Source organism: Eschrichtius robustus, chromosome 14, assembly GCF_028021215.1.
Source record: "Eschrichtius robustus isolate mEscRob2 chromosome 14, mEscRob2.pri, whole genome shotgun sequence".
In the NCBI taxonomy this organism is placed as follows: Eukaryota; Metazoa; Chordata; class Mammalia; order Artiodactyla; family Eschrichtiidae; genus Eschrichtius; species Eschrichtius robustus.
The window spans coordinates 96662437-96680701 of NC_090837.1; positions in this window are offsets into that span (position 1 = coordinate 96662437).

Genomic DNA, 18265 nt, shown 5'->3' on the forward strand with positions numbered 1-18265 from the left:
ATGGCACAAGGTAGGGGTATAGATCCCGTTATGACATGTTTAAACATCTGAATTGCACTTACACTGAGACGACCAGCCTTGGAAAAAGCAATGCTTTTCATATTTATTTTAAATTTTGGATGAATTACAGCCAATGCAGTTAAATTTAATTTCTGGATTCACAAGAAACTGTACATGATGGCTGTTTTGCCTTGTCATCACAGCATGTGTGTCAATATTTCTGGGTGAAATCAAAGACAAATTCCAAATGACAATTTTGCAAATCATTCCAAAATGGAGAGCACTGAGATTTTTGGCAAAGGGTTCCTCTATCTCTGTCTGGAGCTTTGGGATAAGTTTTATTAGTAAAGCGTATGTGTATCTCATCTTGAGGTAAATATTCTGGAACGCAGTGTGAGGTCTCCTGTCGACAGACTTTCATTTGATTCAAGTTCTCTCCCTGTCTACTGGTGTGAACTTGACCAATTTATTTTAACCTGCCTATCCCTTTGTTTTCTCTGCTCTCTTCTGTAAAATGGGGATAATAATGGACGCACTTACTTCACTGGCTGTTGTAGGATTACAGGGAATCCAGGACCCAGAATAAGCATCCAATTACCATTTTATCATTATTAATATTATTATTATAACAAAATTATACTGTATATATTCTAAGAGTATTCCTCTCCTGGGGCTCTCTAACAAAGTACCGCAAACTGGGTAGCTTAAAAAGGCAGAAATTTAATTTCTCATAGTTCCAGAGGCTAGAAGTCCTAAATAAAGGTGTTGGCAAGGCCACGCTCTCTCTCAAGGCTCCGGGAAGGATCGGTTCCGTGCTGTTCTCTTAACTTCCAGTGTTGCTGGCATCCCTTGGCTTGTGGATACATTGCCCTGTCTCCATTGTCACATGGCGTTCTCCTGTGTTCTCCTCTTCTTAGAAGGAGAGCAGTCACGTGGATTTGGGTTAGGGCGCCCTGAGTGGAGTGGGACCTCATCTGAATGTGATCACACCCGCAGAGACCCTGTTACCAAGTAAGGTCACATTATCACGTGTTGGGACTTAGGAGGTGGACATTCCTCTTTGGGGCCACAGTGCTACCCACACACCAAGTATCTCAACAAGACTCTGGATAAACTGGCTTTGTTGAACTTACATTGAAACTCGTCAAGGTGTCGTAGCAGGAAGGTTCCCACCCGGGGGCTTGAAGAAGCATCATAGCTGACCAGGCGTGTGAGGACAAACTGCAAACACTTATACGGAACGTGGTATAGGGCTCCATGGGCTGCACATGTGAGCAGCGAATCGTGTAGAAAAATGAACTCGGTGATTTGGAGCCTAATGTTGATTTGCAGGGCGCTCCTGTGAAGATTTTTAAAGCGATTATGATGGCTGTGTGTTTATGAGCTGTCACGCATGTCACGTGCAATGAACTGCAGGAAAATCCTGAATTCTTGGAACTTGGGTGATGCGCTTGGAAAGGAAACTCTTTCTCATTGCACGGCCAGTGACGTTCCCGTGAAAAAGTTTAACCTTGTGTCAGCTGTTGCCTCAGGTTAGGACAATTTTGGCTTTCTCGGGTCAACAATAAGTTGTAACTTAAACCTTACCTACCAGGTTTTTGGGGATAGGTTGAATTGTGTCTGCCTGGAATTCAGATGTCAAAGTCCTAACCTCCAATTCCTCAGGACGTGACCTTGTTTGGAGATAGGGTCTTTGCAGAGGTAACCAAGTATAAGTGAGGTCATGCAGGTGGCCCTAATCCGATATGACTGGCATCCTTATAAGAAGGGGAGATTTTGACCCAGACACACACGGGGAGAACCCATCTGAAGATGAAGGCAGAGATCAGGGTGATGCTTCTGCGAGCCAAGGAACGTCAAACATTTCCAGCAAACCACCAGCCACTCTGCCGACACCTTGACATTAGACTGCTGATCTCCAGGACTGTGAAAGCATACATTTCTGTAGTTTAAGCCCCCAGTCCTTGGCACTCTGATGTGGCAGCCCTGGAAACTAACAAGAGTTCTGGAGCACTTCCAGGAGAGGAAATTAGCTCCTAGGGTGGGAGGGACCATGGCATTAGTTCAACTCCCTGTGCCTGAGACGTCCTTTAAACATTATTCATTTAACCTTTGCTTGAATACCTCCAATAACAGGGAGCTCACTCTCTCACAGGCACAGCCCATTCCTGTTTTAGACAGTTCTAAGTATTGGGAGATTCTTCTTTACCAAAATCTGCTTCCTGTTGTTGTTCTGCCTTCCAAAAGCATATGGAATAGGATGACTTCCTCTTCCCTGTGGCCGACATTTGGATACTTAAAAATAGCAATCAGGTGCCCTCAAGTCTGCATCTGACCGGCCACCCATGATTCCAGAATGAACACCAGGCAGGGACACGCACCCGGCAGCGGGCACTGGGGTAGAGGCTCCTGTAGACCGATGGGGAGGTGTCCGTCCCTCTGCCCTCCCGCCCTCAGCGTTAATCCCAGCAGAGATGCCGAGGTACCCGCTGCCCTTCCTGGGGGTGGCTGGTGGGGGGCGCACTGCCTTGCCGAGCGGATGTACAGCGCACAGTGGGGCTTCGTCTTCTCTGAGATGAATGTGGAAGAAATTACGGGGAGATGTTGACAGCTAAGACAGAAGCTACCTCTCACCTAACAGCTCGTACCTGTGTGTGAACATGGTTTTAGCGTCAAGATGAAACTTTGGACATGACAGAGAAATGCCCTATCCTGTTTACAGAAGGAGGTGTTTACACAGAGATGGCCATGAACACTCTTTGCCCCAGACACCTTTGTACCAAAAAGGATGCCCATATTGATCTGAATGGCAGTGTGTAAATATGGTTATCAGCCCACGTGGGATAGGGACAGCTTTCTCTTTCTAGCTGATACTAGACTGTGTCCCTTTGTAGAACCATGTTAAAGGTTAATTTATCTTAATACAAAATAAACCTCACAGGCAAGAAGGATTTATTAAGTATCTGCCGGCTGGAGAGCTGTTCTGGAAACTCACCATCTCCTAGGATGCAGGGCGTTTGGTCTTCCTGTTCCTCCCCTGCCCCCTGTCCCGCCCCTCCTCCCCCCACTCTTCTCTCCACCTCCGTCCTTCAGTGAAGATCTAATTGAAAGACTCAGACCCAGAACGAGTCCACTTAGGTAGAGGCCAGCACTTCCCATCCCCATAAACAAATCTCGTGGCACCTGTAGTTTCACGGAAGGTCGTAGGTAGAGCCGGTTTGGCGATGGTTCCCCCGTGTGTGTGGCTGTTTGGCACCAAGTCCTCAAGGGCGTCTTTGTCCAGTGTTGGCCAGGGGTTGCCAAACACCAGTTTTCCATTTAATCATTTCTCTGGCAAAACAATGACATCACTTCCTGTCATTTGACACTTCACTAAACTTGACTCACATCCGTTATGGTCCATGAGATACTAAAACTCAGAAAATAGCAAATAATAGCAAAATAGAAAATAGTGGGGAGATAGCAGTCAGAATGGTGTTTATAGCCACGGTCAAGAAACCTGTAGAGTGATAACTGATAACTGCTACATATTTACGTCTGCAGATGCCTGTTTGGGCAGACACATAGCCCACGGTGGTGCCCCAGACTAAACCTCCACACGAGGTCAACTTTAGTCTCAGTGTTAACCACGTGATGTGTGTTCAGTGGATGCATTCTTGGGAAATCACTTGCCTTATTCCTGAGAAGACTTCTTGAATGCTGCCATCTCTAAGACTTCAGAGAGCTGAAAGCCACGCTGTGTTCCTTCCACCTTGCCTCTTTGTTTGTTGGTTCTTCTAGGTCTCTGTTCTCACAAACATCTTCCCTCCATCACCCGCCTGGCCCATGCCAGGAAAGCCTCAGCAGCCGTTGAGCGAGGCTCACTTCTCTCTGCTGCATTGTGTCCTATACACAGCTGGCAGGATAACCTCCAAGAATGCTATTTTCCTCAAGCTAAGAGCCCGCAGTAGCTCTGAACCACCTTTTCCAGCCCCCTTCCACGCTTCTCTGACCTCGCTGTCCCCTTGACCCCCCAAAGTTCTGTCCTCTCCGGCTACGTCAAATCCTCTCCCATCCCCTGTGCGGGTCTTGCTAGCCCCGGCAGTGGCACCTCTGAAAAAGGAATGACCTCACCCGATTTTCCTGTTGCCCCCTCTCCCCACTTTGCAGCCCCACTTCAAGTTCAGATTTCTAGTTTCCAACACGCCCATCTATGCCCACCCCACGTCACACTCAGCACCCCTGGACTCTCAGAAATGCACTGTGGTGTACTTACATGGGTCTAGTTGGCTCTTGAATATGGTTTGCCTTGCAAACTCCAACACAAGCTACTCAGTATGCTTCCTTCTTTCTTTGCTATAACCTCAAACCTGGCGCTGCAGGGGACAGTGGCAGATCCAGGCCAGGCTGGCAGGCAGCTTAGCATGATGGTTGGAAACCTGTGCCACAGAGTGTAGAGCTGAGCTCCAATTCTGGTTCTGTCATTTTCTACCTAAGTGACCTTGAACAAGTTATGTGACCGGATCACAAAATCAGTGGAGAGCCCTCCTTTTATTCTGATGTAGAAAGCTGTGTATTAGGGTTTGCTTTTGTTTATTTCCCCAGTCTTATAGATGATTTACCTGCCAGCTCTCTATGTCTGAAACAACTTGTTTCCTTCATTTTCTCCGTAGGAAATATTCTGAACTGATGGGGTCATCACCCCACCCCACCAGTGGGCCGTGTTCCCTTGGAAGTCTGTGTACTGAGGAGAGTACCTCAGTCACGGTCCCTGTGTATCAGTTAGCTGTGCTGCATAACAAACAGTTCCTAAACTTCTGACTTCAAGCAACAGCATTTTATTTAGCTCATCATCCTCTGGGTCAGCTCCTGAGCTGCACTCAGCTGTGCTCACTCACTCACCTGCCATCAGTCGCTAGGCTGGTGAGGTCACTGGCTGGTCCAGAATCTCAGCTGGTGCAGCTTGTGTGTCCTCTTCCAGTGGGCTAGCACAGGCTCCTTGACATAGTGATGGGCAGGGTTCCAAGAGGGAGGAAGAGAGTGGAGGCCTCGAGTCTAGGCTTGGAGCTGGCACGCTGCCCCCTCTGCTGCACCGTACGGGTCAAAGCAAGTCACCGAACCAGCCCAGCTTCGAGGGATGGGGAGAAGACTTCATCTCTTGATGAGAGGAGCTTTCAAGTCACACTGCAGAGAGGCCTGGGGACAGGGAAGAGGACAATGGTGGCTGTTTTCTCAAGCAATCTCCACACCCCTAGTTCCCTCTTGAGTGAGAAGGTCCAGGTGGGAGCAGAATGGGAAGAAGGAGCCATGGTTTCTGGCCTGAGAAGGGACGTTAGTCTGGAGCAGAGGGCACCCCCCCTCTGCTGTCTACCATTGCAAGATAACAATCAAGGGTCTACAGTTATATTTTTATCAGGGCTTGGAAATGTTCTCTTCCAATGGCCAGAGAGTAACTATCTTCCGTGCATGGGTCACAAGCGCTCACCCTGGCCATAGCGGCTCGCAGGCAGCTGCAAATGGGGCTTCGCCGGCTCCCATCCCACGTGCCTGCATTGGCCCCCAGGCTGCAGCTACCCAGTGCTGATCTACACCCACCCTGCACCTGTCTTTGGCTTTCTCTCTGGAGGGTTTCTTATGGGAAAACCACGAGGTGTCAGGTATTATTTTTTTGATTATTGAAGAGCCTCTTTCCTGATTTCTCTAGACTCTGTCGGGTCAGAAGGGGGCAGCCGGGCTGTCCTGCCTCGACTGCACTTGGAAGCCTGGCCGTGGAAACCACGTTCTGCGGTGTCCTGAGGACACAGGACTCCGAGGCCATGGGTCTCCGTGTCGTCCGTCTTCCAGGCGCTGACTTGGCATCTCCCTGAAAATTAGCGCTGGGCTCCACTTGATGTCCTGAAATATCATCACAAAGAATACTACAAATCAAAGAATTTGGTGGCATTGTTGAATCGTATCATCTTCTCTCTCTAAAGCGAGATGGCCTTCCTGGGCTGCAGGCTGGAAGGAACAGTGGGGTATTGAAAAGCCGGCTCTGACAAGTGAATAAACACGACAACGAACGCAGGGTCTGCTATTTCACGTGGTGTGCGTGGCATTTATCCGGGTCTCGTCTGTCACACACGCTCTGTTCTGAGAATGGCACAGACGGTTCTGCATTTGGCTTCCGGAATCAGCGAACCACACTGGTACAACAAAGCCGTCATATTTAGCGGTGTTTCGTTACAACCATTATTTCACTAAAGTTTAGACATCTCTTTGCAGAATCAGATCCTACTTTAAAAAATTGCCGTGCTTTGCAACATTAAACAAAACGATGAGCTGGGGGAAGAAAGTTGCCTAGTAGCCACGGGTTGAGGAAAACTCTTTCAGGTTCAGAAATGAAGCCTTAAGGCAACAGAGGCAGTCACCTTTCTCATAAACAAGAATGTCATTTGGAACACGGTGCAGACTTCCAAGGAAGTTATGCTCGTTGAAACCAGAACCTGCTCCCTGGCCAGGGCGGTGGCGCAGAGGCTGGGGAGGGCCGGGTACCGGCGCCTCGGTCAAGTCCCCTGGAGCAGGTGCCCCGGCCGTCACCCACTCAGCACGCGGGCTGACCTCTGCCCCCCTGGGGACCGCTGGCCCCCACTGACCTTCTTTCCTGGCTATCCGTCTATTTGGCTTCATACGGATGCGACCTGCATTTGAAGCCAACTTCTGAGAGAGAAAAGATAACATACCCCAAGTCCAAATCTTTCTTTGCCCTACGTTTTTTTTTTTCATCAGACAAATGTTTTAATAATTTGTTTTTAGTAACACAACTTGATAATAATTCAGAAAATGTGCTGTGTGCTTTAAATTTTGGCAGAACTAGCATCTTCCTGTTTTCTCCTTTGATTAGGCTATTTGCTACAATAGAGCAAACATTCTATTTAAAAGTTTCTTTTTTGCCATAAAACTTTATATAATATTGAATTAGTGAAAAGGTAAATGGTTCCACCACCCTACTGGACTAATGTAATGCTAACATTTGATCATCCAGTCACTATCTGTAAAGATCCTATCCAATGAGAGGGAAATTGTTGCTTCACCAGGTAAGCATTTTCAATGTTAGATAATACTTTCATTTGCAGGTATAAAAATGCTCAATTTAATTTAGTTTTTAAATTAAGAAAATCAGGTGTTAATATTGTTTTTCTATTTATGAACACTCTCTGATTTAAAAACAAAATCCAAAGATACACTATACTGTGATGCTCAAAAGAAATTAATAATTAACCACTCCTGCTACTGAATGGTCAGTAATGGGGAGGGATTCATTTGTATAGGGTAGACCATTTGATTCTACAGTGACCAAGAAGACTATATTCTTTTTTGTTTGTTTGTTTTGTTTTGTTTTTAATTTATTTTTTTATACAGCAGGTTCTTATTAGTTATTCATTTTATACATATTAGTGTATATATGTCAATCCCAATCTCCCAATTCATCACACCACCATCTTTTCCCTACTTTCACAGGCTTTTCTAGAGAGAAGGAACAGCCTTTACGAGGAAATGTGCAACTCGGCCATAACCTTAGGGAAAGACCACAGCTTGTGATGGGACCTGCCGGCTCTTGGGTCTCCTGGGATTGCTGTGGGGAACGTTCCGGTCCGGACTCTCTCTATGAAATTCACCAACTGTTCTATGTTTTGGGTTCCACTCCCCGTCTGCTTTTGACTTTCAAGCCAGGGAGTCATCGTGGAGATGGAGTTTCAAACGTGCTTCAAGAGGCGCAGAGACGGAGTAATCATATTTATTCATACTCAAGGGAGGCTTTTCGTTTGGAGCCATCGCTGGAAGCAGCGGCCAGCGAGCCTGTCCTGAAAAGGGCCGGAGAGGAAATCGCGTAGGATGCCCGGGCCGCCTGGTCTCTGGCGCATATCGCAGCCACGGTGGCTGCAGCTGTAGGTGCTGTGTGCTTGGGGCGCGGCTGTGCTCCCACAGAGCTCTATCTACAGCATCAGGCGGCACCGGGGTCTGGGCGTGCAGCCCCGAGTTAAGGGCTTAAAGCAGAAAGAAGGGCCTGCAAGCAGGCGTGTTTGCGGTGGGCGCGGGGCGGGGGGTGCCTTGGATGGGGGTTATGAGGACAAAGAGTGTAGTGTGAGATCTACAAGTTACCCCGAGGGGACAGGCCTAGCAGCTCCCCAAGGAGGGAACGGCCAGATCAAGGCAGAGACCAAAGAATGTGGCATTTTCTCCTTTGAGACTACCCAGTGATTATGCTAGACTGTTAGGAGGAAAGAAAAGAAAACCTCCGTGTAGTTAGTGGAGTTGGCCTGTGGTCCTTGTGAGGAGGACCTTGCCAGCCCGTTTACAGGAGGGAAAAGTAAGGCTCCGGGAGGTGGGATGAATTGTCCACAACGCTTTCCTGATGTTTTTTCCTCTAAGGCGCAGGGCCATGGCGGTTCATTGTGAATTCTTCGCAGCCCCGAGCTGAGGGCTCCGCTGGTACTGGGTGACGCATTGCTGCTGTGGGAGCTCAGTCGCCCTCCCTCTGCGGTCCACGTGGTCCGCTGCCCCGTCCCTTGCTGGCCCGGCCCTGCTCTGCCGCGTGTCTCTGGGCTGCGTTTCCCGGGCTCAGGCTTGGCTCAGGGTGGTTGGGGAGAAGAGGGCAGGACAGGAGAGAGAGGCCTGGCTGTTTCTCCCCGTCTCTGCCTGGGAGCTGGGTCTCCTCTGTGTTTCCAGCTCCTGGGGTGACCCCACCCTGGGCTCGGGAAACACTGATCTCTCCCATGTCCCTCCAGCCTCCTGGGAACGGCTTTCTGCTCTTGCAAATTTCCGGGCTGCCTCAATGTCCCCTGTTTGGCTTTTAAGTAACGCTACAACTTACAGACCAATTCCCTCCATTCCGCCCTGGATAGACCCCTGCCTGATACGGGGTCTGTTATCCTAAGGCCCACTTATTTGTAAACACATCACCTGTTTCAGGTAACATTTGCATTTTGGGCCAAAACCTTATCCAAAGGAGTGAATTTCCTTTCCAGACAAGCCCGTGTCTGGTCTGTTTTCGAATGCGCCTGTGGAGAAGACAAATTCCAGCAGAAACACTTCTCCGGCCCCGTCGGGTGGTACTTCGCTGTTGACCCCATAAACCACATTGACCTTTCAAAATATCACAGGGCCATGCCCCTCAGCAGCTCTCGTTAATTGACTATGGTCTTCAGAGTCAATTAAAAATGTTAGAAAATGCCCTACTTCTTGCTAAGAAATACAAAATTTAAGGCTATTGTTAAAAAACACAGTGCTGAAATAATAGTGTTCTGAGAATGCATTCTTCTGCCTCCGATTTGGCTCTTGTTTTACCTCTCATGTGCAGGAGGGGAGGATTTCCTGGGTCATCACTGAAACAATAAAACAGTCTCTTTTCTTATTTCTGCGAATTGAAAAAGAAAATTCCAGCGTAAGAAAAATGTGACCGAAAAACTTCTTGGCTCTGGACGATGGCTCATTCAAGCCCCGCCGTAATTCCTTACGACTCGGAGCCCAAAGGGACACAGAGATATTACGGACCCATAATTATTGACCACGGGGACAGCCTGTCCTCCTCGCCTTAGGGGCTGGCTTCAGCTGGAATGGTACAGACAATGCCTGGAGGGCTGGCCACCCCATCATTCTAATGCAGCGCACACTCTGGGATGCAGTGAGCAAGACGCAGAGGGGCTTGGGGTCATCATGTTTTGTTCTCAAGGCCCCTCCATCACCGTGTCCCACATATGCGCCTGTGCTGTGTGCACACGTGCTTGAGTGTGTGTATGAACTGTGTGCAGACACGTGTATGTGTGTTTACTCCTAATCGGATGGCAGGTTGTTACTCTCCGTTTGCTGTTGGCAGACAAAAAAGAGCCCAGTAAAGCCCTGCTAAACTTTGAGATGCTTGGTGCTTACCCAACTTGGGATTGGAGAGAAAGAGAGAGAGGAGAAGGAGAGGGAGAGAAAGAACAGGCGGGCTGGTGGGGGGAGGAGCTGGCTTTTTTTTTTTTTTTCCTCGAGAAAGTGAATAATGTCATCGTTGATTTAATTAGCAAATTCTAGATGTGCTGACAAAGGAGATTTTCTTGGGAGATGCACTGGGTTGTGTCAATGCTCTAAATGAATAGGCAGAGCCGAGTTCCTGGTAATCACAGATGAACAACAGCACTCGCCAAACCTCAAACAGTGCATAAATCAATTTGCTGGGAATTAACCATTCGCTTCAAAATTAGGGGTTACTTGACAGGGTTTCAGTGGTTAGGTTGTCAGGGGCCTGTATTTCGAGCTGAGATTTATCTATCACTGACACAAGCGCATCTCGTCCTGGGCTGCAGGCTGACCCCCACCGAGCTCGGGGAGGGGAGGCCCTCCTTGGGGGACAGAGCTGGGGGCGGGGGCCCGCTTGTCAAAGGCAAAAGGCGCCCCTGCCGCTCTTCGCGGTGCCCCCCGACGGGAGCCGGAGGACCTGGAGGAGGGGGTGTGTTTTGGGCTCCATCACACGTCACGTGACCCTTTGATCGCACACAGAGCCTAACAATTTGTGAAATGAGAAAATGCCTGAAAGTGTACCGTTGCCCAGAAGAACTGATGAAAAGCAGTAGGACTCTGAGGTCACTGGTTCCCGGGAGTCGCCTACGCTGCGGTCAGGGGTCAGGGCCGGGGCCTCCTGACCGCTCGGGGGAGGGGGAGGGGCAGCCCTGATCCAGTCCTCGGGGGCCAGACTGGGCACCAGTTGGGGAAGGGGAGTGGCTCCGGGTCAGATTTCTTATCTGACGTGTAGTGTTTGTCGAGCAGCCCTTCAGAGACCTTTCCTGGCCACTTAGAGACACCCTCCCACCTAGCAGCTCCCCGCCCCGCAAGAACAATACAGATTCTCCATCCTGTGTAAACCTGTTATCGTCATCCTTGCTCCTGGGCCTGACTGTATGATTAGGTCCCTGCTATGGATTATTCTTTCTCTGTCAGATGCCGTGAAGCTTGTCTTTCCGGGCAGCCCAGAGGTCCTCAGACACATAGCTATTGGAGACATTATCTTTTCTAGTCCAAATTTCTTCTAAATAATCCTCTTCCTGTCTTCAGCTTGTGCCCTGTAATTAAATCAGTCAACCCATGGATGTATTTTACAGGGAAAAGCAAGCAGGTAAAAACCAGCTGCTTGATTTGAATTTGGTCAAGGAAATGAACAAAAACAATTGACGTAACCCAACCCTGGATGACATGACCCTAAGCCACTCCTGCTTCCTTATCTGCGCACCTCTGCCTGCTGACCAACTGGACCTTCTCGTAAATTCTGACTGCAGAGTATCTCTAACACGGCAAGCTTTTTGAACTCAAGACGGTGGTCCTCCTGCTGGTTTTGGACCTGTGATATTCTTGACCACCCGCTTCTGTTCTGCCTTCAGACACTGAGCTTTCCATCTGGTGTTTAAGAAAGATGGCCCTGTTTGCTGTCATTTAGTTTAAGTCCGTTAGGATATGAATATTAGTCCACTAAGGGAAATAAAACTAATTTGGGGGTTGTTACTATATTTTGGGGAGTTGAACGTTTGGAAAACATTTGTGCGGTGTCTCCTCATGTCTAACATGGAAGTTGCTAGAATGAATGGTGTGTACACGTGGCTTCAGGAGATCAGAGTCCCAACAAGTCTCCTGATTTGAGCCCCACTTCCTGTGTCACCCAACGTGGCCTTATTCTGTACACTTTTTTTTTTTCCTGGATCACCTGTTTGCTCCCTCTTAAAGCCTTCTAGAACCAATCTAGAACATTCTCTGTCCCACAGGAGGAAACAAGGCAAGCAACAGTAACTGAACATGGGGTTCTGCTTTCTGTCTGTTTCCCACGATCACCAAAGTCTCAGCAGGAAATCCCTCCTGAAGGGACCTTCTCCCTCCCCGCCCTCCTTCAGATCTCTGCGGGAGGACTTCCTGCTCCGAAATCAACATCCTGGATGGAGTCTTTTCCTTTCTGTGGAAGGATCTCTTCTCTTGTGATGAAAATGGCTGCGGGAACAAAAATGGCTCCAGATGAAACCATTCTCATGACAAAGCCTGTAATGAGGACAAAAAAATGGCACAAAATCAATTCATTCTCATGACAACCTTAAGATTGTAATGAGGACAAGAAACAGTCTGAAATTTATCATTTCTCGTGACAACCTTGAGACAGTAGTGAAAGCGGCAAATGGTATGAAATTGGCCCACTCTCCCGACAGACGGTGAAACAAACCTGAAACCTGGAAAATAGCACCGTGTTTATCTACCCCCTTGACAACCTGGGGGCTGGAGCAAGAACAGAGAAGGTGATGAGATTAACCCATTCCTGTCAAAGCTAATCTTAAAGGGTGGCCTCCATGTGTCCTTTGAAAGTGACCCCACCCCCCCCAGGTGAGTTACCTGTGTGAACCTCAGACGTCTCTGTGGGACGGCATTCTTTAGGGCTTCACTTTTCAGTTCTTTGTCATGATTCTTTATGTCATGAAAATTAACGAGTCCTGATCTTACAGACTAGGACGAGTGGCCGTCATTCCACTTCAGCTCTTATGTGATGACCTCAAAGTGCTCTGGCAATCGGACTTATTAAAAGAGAATGTGTAAGAGGCTAGGCATTGGAACGGTGGTACGAGCTCTCATTCTAGAAACGTCCATCAGGACTGCAGGTGAGGAAAGACATGGAGGATGGAGGTAACTTTCTGACTCAATGAAACACTGCTGCTGATGCGTATTTCTTAGAAAACATGGAGTTTTCCAGCCTGTAGTCGCTGAACCAGTATCTGTTCTCCAACTTAGTTTTCCTATGAACTCACAGATATTCTCATACAAGTCACTGAGGGAAAAGGATGCATCAGCAGGATGAGCAGTTATTACAGGGCTTCTCGAAGGTTTGGAACCACCCGGGCACTGGTTACAATCAGTGGGTCTGCAAGTGGGGCAGGAATATGCCTTTGGACAAGGGAATGCCGTTCTTGAACACACGGAAGTTTGAGAAGCATTGATTTACTGTGTGCAGAGGTGCTGATTTGAGGAATGTGGATTTATGATTCCTAATGAGAGGCCCCACGCACTCACTCTTTCCTGCTAAAATGGCAATGTTCCACTGATGGATAAGCAGCGGAGGGCCAAGTTTTGATGTCAATTCAGGCGCCAGTCAGCTTTCACTGGGCTTCTAATAATTATTGATGAGTGATTGAATGACAGTGACTGGAAATAATGGCTTGCTGTGCTTGGCTGGCGACTCTAGAGATAATGTAGGGGTGAAGCCCCTCCAAGCGTCATTAGTGGCTTTCATTATGAGGGATGTGGAGCCGTCTCATCTTTCTTTTGGTCTTTCTGCCTGTTTACTCTTCCAATTAAGTCGGTCGGTATTGAGTGTTAGGAAAGGATGTTTTTGTTTGTTTGTTGGGAGTAGGTCAGTTTCTTCATCACTGTGTTTCTTAAACAATTGGATGCTAGGCTGAATTCTAACGTTTTCTCCCACGTCTCTTGGTGGTGGCAAAGACATTCTTGTATTTTTTGCGGAGCTCAAGGGTTGGATCTAAGTTATAAGGTTTTGGCCAAGGCTCTGGGTTCGGTGTCTTTAATCTTCACCCTGTTTTGGAATGAGCTGGTCATGGGATGGCTGCATTAGTATTGATTTCATGTTGCTTCCCCAGGTCCTCTCTCTGGATTCCTCTCTCCGCATCAGTGGCCTTAAAGGTCTGAATATTTTCCGTCAAGTTTGAGGTCAGGCCATTGCTGAAGGGGCTACCACAGGAGTGGGTAGTAAAGAGAAATCTACAAGGATTGCTCTTAGGTTAACGTGCATTGTGTCTTATGACAAGTGTGCACGATTGTGTATTTTATTCTAACAATGCTAGGTGGCCCAGGAGCCCGGAAATTGGATACAAGGCTGGGGATTTTCAGATCAATGTCAGCACACTTTCACGAGGTTGCAGTGAGTGTAGGGGGTGGAGGAGGGCAACCTTCCAGGAGGCAACCTCGATTCAGGGGCCCACGGAGCCAAGAGGTTAATAGTTGGGTTGAGTTGGGAGGGGTTGAGTGATAGGTAAGGACAGTGTTTCTTCCTGTTTGTTAGGCTGGGAGAGAGAGAGAGAGGGAGAGAGCGCATGCGAGAGAGAAAAAGAGACCAAGATCAACAGGAAAACATAATCCTAAATGGAAGGCAATAATTAAGTCACTTCTTGGTGTTCCTTTTTTTAGCCTAAATTATCTTTTGTGTCTCTTAACCTTTGTTCGAGGAATCCAGCTCCTTCTTAATCATCGTTGTCTCTCTTTTCTGCACCGTCTCCAGGTTTCCCCGTAAGTTCAGAAGTGTTATCTCATTTCCTTTCACAGCATGCCCATGAGGTAACTAAGGGTCATTGCTAAGCTCAGATTTACAGATTGGGTGAAAGTGAGGCATAGTGTGTGAGACGATTTACTCAAGGTCAAATTGCAAGGTCAGGGTCAGCCTTAGAACAAGTCCTCCGATTCTGTCCGGCAGGCCCCTATGCCTCTCCCGCGCCTGAGAGCCGTAGCAGTTACCCCATTTCCAGACTCCTTCGAAAGGACTTTTGGTTTGTACCATTCAGAATTTTTTTTGTGCAAAGTTAAATAAGCACGTGGAAAGCGCTTTCACGTGGCTGCATGTCCCCATTACCTCTTCGTGCACTCATGTAGGCCGTGTTTACACAGATAATCACTGCTGCACACACACCTGCTTTGTGACAGAGGTCAGTCAAACAAATGGTCACATTTTACATTTTCATTCATAAATACTCCTAACGAATTTTGATGGCCAGGTAATTCTTTGCACATGGGTTTGTGGGTATGTTGTTTAGGACAGCCTTAGGAAAGATACCAAATCTGAGAGGCCGAGGGGTCATGTCCAATTTTAGACCTGAACACAATCCAGCATAGTTGAAGGCCCAGTTTCATTTGCATATTAGATATTCCTTTATTCCAAAATTCTTCCTTAAAGTTTGCCAGCCCAGGAGAAATGTCAGTGTAGAAAATAACCAGAGAATTGTCCAGACTTTTTTCCTGTAATGAAATGTTGCTGTCTTGGAAACTGCATGGCATGTAGCAAGTTGTCAGGCCTGCATCCTGTGGGGTTTACAGCAGTGATGTGTTGTCAAAATGGGCTTTGCTAGAGCTAAGTGCTCGTGTTCAATATCATCCCTGGTACACAGGTGATACTCAGTGAACTGTTAAGAGATACTTAGCCCACATTCTTCTGTTGTGTCTCAATGGGCAGAAGCCACATACTTTTTGGGGTGTTTGAGTGATTCTTTGCCTAATGTTTCTTTCCCTGACTCTTTAATGAGCTCTGTGTCAGGGAAAGCAGGATTTCCGTTTTGCCCCTCATTGTACCTCTGTGCTGAGTACCAAGCCCTGCACGTTGTAGATTCTCAACAAAGATTTGTTCAGTGGATGAAATCTGGAGCGAAAGAAGAAATGAACCTACTTCCCATCTTCTCCAGATTTGGGAGGGAAAGCAAAGCTGATCTTGTCACATCTTTGCCTAAAATCCTCTGCCCATGGCGTGTACCATGCCGGACCAGGACGAAGAAGAAGAAAGAGGAGGAGAAGGAGGATGGGGAGGAGAGAGTTGCCGCCCTGCATTTGGTCATGTCCACCAGGTGGGACCAATGGGGCTGAGTGGTCCCTGGGTGAGGCTGCCAGGGTGCAGTGCGGGGAGGAGAGCTGGTGGGGAAGAGGTGAGCTGTGCGTGAGTGTGGGCTGGGGCAGAGGTGATGGAGGAAGGAGGAGAAGCAGAAGCGAGGGAGAGGCCGTGGAAACTCCCTGGAAGGCGCAGTCAGACCTACAGCTTGGGGCGCTCTGCCCTTGCCGTGGTGGGGCTCTTGCTGGCCCTTCCTGGCTCATCTTGGCCTCACCTCTCCCTTCCTGGGTGGTGTTTTGCTCCAACCAAACCTAAGCACCTGCCCTTTCATATGGATAGATCCGGAGCTCTGTGGTGGGTGTGTACTTCCTTACTTACATGCATCTCCTCTGCACCGAGTGCCCCAGCCCTTTCTGCATCTTGTCAGTTCTGCTCACCCTTTCAGACTGGGCCTGGGCTCCTCTGCGATGTCGCCTCTGACCTCCCTGCCCCCAGCATCTGGTTTATATCCCCTCTCTGTTCCCACTGGGCCTGGCGCATACCTCTTAGAAGTAGCACTTATTTTTGGTTGACTTGGCATAGAAATCAATGGATAATCTTCTGTGGAATAAATACATGAGGCATCAGTGTCTCTGGGAGTGTGAGCAGCCCTCCAGCTGCGTGCTCAGACCCCAGGAATTTCATAGACTCGCATCTTCTCCGGGTGGGAGAGACTCCTCGGTGCCGGCAGCCACGGCAGCTTCCGGGAAGTGAGAGCCACGTCTTCCTCTGCGTCAGAGTGTCCCCCGCCTTAGACTTAGAGGACAGATTTCTCAACGGACAACACAACCCACATCTCCAAATAAAGAAGATCGAAGGAGATTTCAGTGATTTTCACTTTGCTGAAATAGTCCAGTTAAGGACCTCGGTCCCAATCTCATCTCTGCCGCCTGTGACCTGTGGACCTTGGGCGAGAGATTTAACCTCTCTAAGCTTGATTCCTCCCCTTAATGGGAGAATTTCTCTCCTCGGTATGGTTTTCAATATGTCTTTTGCATCTGAGTAGAAATATTCTTTATCCTCATTTAGGAATCGCCTTCAGAAACTGTGACAGTCCCTCTGGATGTTCTAAGGAGGATGGATCTTTCTGACTCTTGACAAAGTCAAATGCCATCTGTGGCCAATTATTAAATAAGACGAAGGACAAATCGATTATTACATTTTTCCCTTCTTTTCCTCCCCTTTTTGTGTTTTTGTCCACGAAGGATGGGTTCACACAAAGCCAAGAAGTACCAGCCTCGGGCAGTAGCGACAGTGCTGAGTTGGGATGTGAGACCCGAGGTGCTGGTGGAACCCCTGCTGCTGATTCCTGGAACCTCTCCGGGGCACATGGCCTTGACCCCCACTGTCAGGTTCTGCAGGACTCATCCCAAACCCAAGTCGCTGGATCAAGGGTTTAGGCCGCTTTACATTTCAGCAAACATGCACAAGAGTACAACGACTACAGCAGCAGTTGCTGTAGTTTTTCCCTTCTCTTCGTTGTTCTGATTTTTTCTCTGATTTTACACTTTTCTCTCAATTGGTATATCCCAAGTGCTAGACTGTATGAGGCTGGGGCCCTAGGGGAGTGAGAAGTCATTTATAAAACGGTTCTTGCAAAGATCAATAATATCTGTAAAACACAGGAAAAAATTATAATCTCCCATGGCTTAAAAGAGCTTCATTCATTCCACAGCACAAAAATACATATGTTTATTGGTAGTACTCTTTCTCTTTTCCTTTAAAACTCCCAAATCTGGAATATTAAAAAAAAGACACTGATTACAGGGTTAAAACTCTGTGGATGTCAGATGAGCCGGTTGGACACCAGCAGGACTGGTAAAAACAGGGCCAGATTTAAAATCTCATGAGATCCTCACCTGTGCGTGACGTGCATCCCAGCCTCTCAGAGTGGTCTGGCCACGCCCCCCTTCCGGTCGGGGAGTGTGGCCACCATGGAATACAGCGGGCAGGGGAGTCGGGGCAAGTGTCCTGCTTGCCTTTGGCCAGCACCCACCTTGACCCAGCTCTGCGATGACAGCGGACTCTGTCATCTTCAGTTTGGATGACTTCATCTAAGAGACCATTTTCAGCTGCAGGGTCTATGTATCTTCTTTTTTTTTTTAATTTTTTAAAAAATTAATTATTTAATTAATTATTTATTTACTTTTGGGTGTGTTGGGTATTCGTTTCTGTGCGAGGGCTTTCTCTAGTTGTGGCAAGCGGGGGCCACTCTTCATCGCGGTGCGCGGTCCTCTCACTGTCGCGGCCTCTCTTGTTGCGGAGCACAGGCTCCAGACGCGCAGGCTCAGTAGTTGTGGCTCACGGGCCCAGTTGCTCCGCGGCATGTGGGATCTTCCCAGACCAGGGCTCGAACCCGTGTCCCCTGCACTGGCAGGCGGATTCCCAACCACTGCGCCACCAGGGAAGCCCCTCTATGTATCTTTGATGTTTTCACACGGGCAGTTCCAAAGAGGAGTCCTGATTATATTTTGAGCAAAGACAACATTATTGAAACTTGCCAGTACGCCGACGTGGAAGGAGGTAGTCATCACTGAGTGGTGTATCCCCTGGGGGCAGGCGATGACTACAGTATATTCCAAACAATTCATGACTTAATTTTTTTAGGAATGGAATTCAAGAACATTTCCTATCCTAGCTGCATAAACGATAAAT